We start from the raw sequence: 5155 nt of genomic DNA on the forward strand, positions 1-5155 counted from the left end.
CCACTTTGTAACAAATAATTGTCCTACATAAAAAATTACATGTCAAAGTAATTGTTCACAAAGAAATTAATATGTGGTAATAAAAATAAATTAGATAGATAGCACCTGATCTTTTCGCGGATGAACGAAGACATGGCTGCAGGATGCGGATGAGAATTATAACCCGCGTAGTTACACTTGTTCTTTTGCTGAACCAGGGTTACTAGCGCTGTATAGAGCACTAATTGATCCATCCTCCATCACGTGATATCCTTTATTTTACTCTCTGTGTATCATAATATTTGTTGTTGGAGAGAACTAATCTAGTTCTTTCCAACAACAAGTATTTAGGAACGGAGGGAGTATCTTCTCACCAACTAGTCTCCCACGTCTTTTCATTTTAATGGTGTGACCTTGCGCAGAGCTTGGATGGTTTTCTCTGGACCGGAGCACTAGAAATAGTAGTTTTATCTTCTCCACGGCAACACATGCACGTGAATGATGCCTTGGCACTTGGTGGCCGTGAGCTCCATCCCTCCTTTTCTTTTGATGAGCCCGCTGCTAGTGGAGCAGGTCTCCTTTTTTGCTTCTGTTTCCCAGTCAGTAGGTGTGTTTCCTCCCGGACGAACGACGGAGTATAGCAATTACACCGAGCAAACTCGTTTGCTCCTCTAGGCTACGGTGAGATTATTCTCGATGAGGTAGTTTGCAGCAAATTGGTTTTCAGACTCTAGTCGGATTCGTTGATGAAGGTACTTCTCTGGCCGCTCTTTGTCCACGAAAAGTCAGCGGAGGATTTGTCCAAAGCGGTTTTAATGTCCAACACTGTTATGCCACTTCTGGTGCTGATGGCAGGAGAGGCGTCAGCGGCAAGGCCCAAGGCCTCGGCAGTAAGGTGTGACGACGATTTACGGGCATGCAGGAGGAGCGTGCGGCGGGCTAGGGATTCCAACATCGGCAAGAGGTGTGCGGCCGTGGCGCGCATTGAGGCAGGTGGTGGAGCGAGGCGCACGGCGACGGGCACGGCAGGCGCAGCGCCGCGCAGCAGCCAGATCTGCGGCTGAAGGCGGAGGTGCGGCAGGTTGGAGCATGCGGAGACGAAGGCGAAGGCATGGCGCGACCGATGCAGCCGGGCGAGTTGAAGCGAAAACTGCAGTTGTGGAGAAGACCAGTAGGGGAGGAGACGGCAAGGCGGCCGGCGGCTTGGTGGGTGTGTTTGAGCGCAGACTGCGCGGGGCAGGCGAGCGGATGGCCGGAGCTCATCGCTATACAGCGGGTTGAGTCGACCGTAAGAGCGGCGGCTCAGAGGATGTTGTGGCTCGGGGTCGGCTTAATACAGGGCGACACCGTCCCAGACCGAGATGAACTCGGAGCGAGGCGGAGGCGCATCACCAGCATGGTAGGGCAGCTTGCGACGAAGCCAGCAGCAGTCGCGACGAGACCGAGTCTGCCTCTGAATAGTGGTCTTTCTTCCAATAGCTTCATGTACGCGATGTTTGATACTGGACGCTGTTTTTGCTTTTAATTTGATATGAGGGAACAGTCGCCTTATCTTGTCGGGACGCTGTAGTTCTTTGTAGCTTTGGGATTTGATGGTTCAACAGCAACGCAACCAGACGTGCATTGGGTGTAGCAGAGGTAATTACGCGTGACAGCTGCACCATAGAATCGATCTCAGGTGACGATGCGGCAGCGCAGCATATGGTGGCTCTGCAGGAAAGCTCACGAACTCCGCGACACGTGGTAGAACTAGTAGAAATAGATCCTCTATTCAGACTCAAAAAATCTCGTCGCATCCGAGCGTGTAGAATAGCAAACCCTAATTCAAAATTGACAAGTCCCGGCTTTTCTTCATCTCAACAATCGCGAGCTTCCCGGTCCCTAAAGAATTCCCTTCAAAAACACAATTTCACCGTACGATCAGCCCCACGGTGGGCGCCAACTGTCGTGGTTTTGTCACGGCAGATGTCCTCGCGGGAGAACTTAGGTGTGAGGCCATCGCAACCATGTGGCGGCTTGAAGGGGTTGGTCGGAATCGAGAGACGCGAGTTTACCCAGGTTCGGCCCCTCTGATGGAGGTAAAAGCCTACGTCCTGCTTACGTTCCATTGATGGAGATGATGATCTTGATTACAAGGGTGCAGATTCGCCACCTCTAATCTCGTGGGTGTCTAATCTGTCTATCTCATGATATGTCTTGTCTAGACCTAAGTTGTGTGTCTTGTCCCTCCTTGGGGAGCCTTACCCCTCCTTATATAGGTGGAAGAGGTAGGTTTACATGTAGAGTCCTACTAGAAGTAGGAATAGGACTAGTCTCTCTTGAATCCTAATCCCGGTCTTGTTTCCTTTGTGAGGGAGTCTCTCCTCTTCTTGGGCCTTCTCTTGTGAGTCGGCCCTCCTGGCCCCTTTATGAGTCGCCTTATGCCAGGGTGCACACTGGGCCTTGGGCCTTCGTCATTTATCTAAGTCGCCTGTGGGGACAAGTATGAGTCGTCCGCCAGGTCACTGCTGAGTCGCCGGTGAGTCGCCAAGTCTTTTGGCGGGTCATACTCCAAGCCGGGTTACACTGCGGGGTATATCCCCGACAACGCCCCTTGCAAAATACACTCTAGGGCACAGCCTTCTACCCACACCCTTCGACAGTGCAGCTTTGCACGACGGCTGTCGCAAGGGGAGGGCCTACCGGCTGCCCCAGGTGCACAGGCTGCGCCTCAAGCCCCGGCTCCTGGTCCTGCTCCGACTCCACCGCCGCCGCCTCACGACGACGGCCGCCTCCATGACGACTACCCCAATCATGACGTAGCATTCGTCGTTTTCACCAGTGAAGGCGACGACAAGCATAGCCTGCGCCAGCGACGGCGTGAGGTGAATGCCACGGTCCCCCCGGTTCCCCAACACATGCATTGGTCTGAAAAACCCATCACATGGAGCCGGGTGGACCATCCTGCGGTGATGCCCAACCCGGGCTCATACGCGCTCGTCCTCGACCCCACATTCGCCTCCAAGAGGCTCACCTGCTGTTTCTCCCGGGTGCTGGTCGCCGGTGGCGGTGGCATCAACATCCTCTACCTCGACACTCACCTGAAGCTCGGGCTCAAGGAGACGGGCGTCCTGCCGACCAACACTATCTTCCACAGCATCGTGCCGGGGGAGTCCTGCTCGCCTATCTGCAAAATCCAGCTGGACGTCCTCTTTGGCGACAAGGCTCACTTCCGCCGCGGGTCCATATGGTTCGAGGTAGTGGACCTAAGCAGCGTGTATCACGCGCTGCTGGGCAGACCGGCTCTGGCCAAGTTCATGGCTATCCCCCACTAAGCCTACCTGAAGATGAAGATGCCGGGTCCAAAGGGCATCATCACCATTGCTGGCGACTACAAGAAGTCGCTCGAGTGTGCACAGGACAACAGTCGCCTGGCCGACGCCATGGTGATTGTTGAGGAGAAGAGACAGATCGACCGGCTCGTGGCTCAGGCTACCGAGTAGTCGGCGATGCCTTCTCCTCCGTCCTAGTCGGCCGGCAAAGGCTCCTTCAAGCCGGCTAAAGAAACCAAGCAGGTGCCACTCGACCCTGCAAACCCCAAGCAGTGCGTCACCATCGGGGCCGGCCTCAGCCCCAAATAGGAAGGCGAGCTCGTCGACTTCCTCCGTGAGAATCGGGACATCTTTGCATGGTCCCCCAAGGACATGCCAGGTGTTCCGAGGAAGTACGCCGAGCACAAACTTCACGTGCGACCGGATGCAAAGCTGGTAAAACAACCTTTGCGTCGCTTCACCAAGGGGAAGCGGCGCACCATTGGAGAAGAGATTACCCGGCTCCTTGCAGCCGGCTTCATCATGGAGGTTTTCCACACGGACTGGTTAGCTAATCCAGTCCTGGTGCTGAAGAAAAACAACACATGGCGAATGTGTATCGACTACACAAGCCTGAATAATGCCTGTCCGAAAGACCCATTCGCGTTGCCTAGGATAGATCAAGTGATCGACTCCACTGCAGGCTGTGAAATGCTGTCATTTCTGGATGCTTATTCAGGCTACCATCAAATCAAGCTGGATCCAGTTGATCGCCTGAAGACCTCCTTCATCACGCCCTTCGGGGCCTACTGCTACACCACCATGACATTCGGTCTGAGAACGCTGGTGCGACATTCCAATGCTGCATGCAGCAGTGCCTACTGCCACAGATTGGCAGAAACATCCATGTCTATGTGGATGACATCGTCGTCAAGACCAAGCAGCACTTCAGCCTCCTCCACGACTTGCGGGAGACGTTCGCCAACCTGCGCGAGTACAAGATCCGGCTCAACCCGGAGAAGTGCGTCTTTGGGGTTCCAGGCGGCAAGCTCTTGGGGTTCTTTGTGTCCACTCATGGCATCGAGGCGAACCCTGAGAAGATCGGCACCATCGAAGGATGGTGAAGCCGGCTCGGATCCTAGACGTCCAGAAGTTCGTCGGCTGCTTGGCGTCCCTTAGCCGGTTCGTTAGCTGGCTCGTCGAGAAGGCCCTTCCACTCTACCAGCTCATGAAGAAGACAATGAAATTCGAGTGGAACGACCAGGCGGACGAAGCCTTCTGCGACCTCAAGCGGGTCATCTCGAGCCTGCCAATCTTGGCAGCGCCGGCTGAAAGGGAACCCATACTCATATACATTGCAGCGACCACTCGTGTGGTTAGTGTAGTGATGGTAGTTGAACGCAAGGAGGAGGGCAAGGTACTGTTAATGCGGCGCCCTATCTACTACCTCAGCGAGGTCTTGTCCGCCTCCAAGCAAAACTATCCCCACTACCAAAAAATATGTTATGGCGTTTACCTTGCTGCAAAGAAGTTGAAGCAATACTTCCAAGAGCATGCCATCACCGTGGTGAGCACTGCTCCACTTTCAGAAATCATGAGTAACCGTGATGCAACTGACAGGATCGCCAAGTGGTCCATCACCACGGCGGACCACGATATCCGCTACGAGCCTCGCACCGCCATCAAATCTCAGGTGGTGGCCGACTTCCTCGTCGACTGTGCTGAAACCCAGTTCGAGCCACCACCTCCGGACTCCACGCATTGGCGGATGCACTTCGACGGCTCGAAGATGCGGACTGGTCTGGGAGCCGGCATCGTCTTGACGTCTCCGAAAGGAGACCATCTCATGTATGCTCTCCAGATTCACTTCGCCACCTCCAACAACG

The 5155-nt window shown here is 54.5% G+C and overlaps 1 long non-coding RNA gene across 1 annotated transcript; it reads left to right on the forward strand.

Moving 5' to 3' along the window:
- The first annotated feature begins 520 nt into the window (after positions 1–520).
- On the forward strand, positions 521–1530 carry LOC123412367. Its single transcript, XR_006613485.1, has 2 exons — positions 521–731; positions 835–1530. It is a non-coding gene; the product is annotated as an uncharacterized LOC123412367 (long non-coding RNA).
- The last annotated feature ends 3625 nt before the right edge of the window (positions 1531–5155 follow it).

This window comes from Hordeum vulgare, chromosome 7H (assembly GCF_904849725.1).
Source record: "Hordeum vulgare subsp. vulgare chromosome 7H, MorexV3_pseudomolecules_assembly, whole genome shotgun sequence".
In the NCBI taxonomy this organism is placed as follows: Eukaryota; Viridiplantae; Streptophyta; class Magnoliopsida; order Poales; family Poaceae; genus Hordeum; species Hordeum vulgare.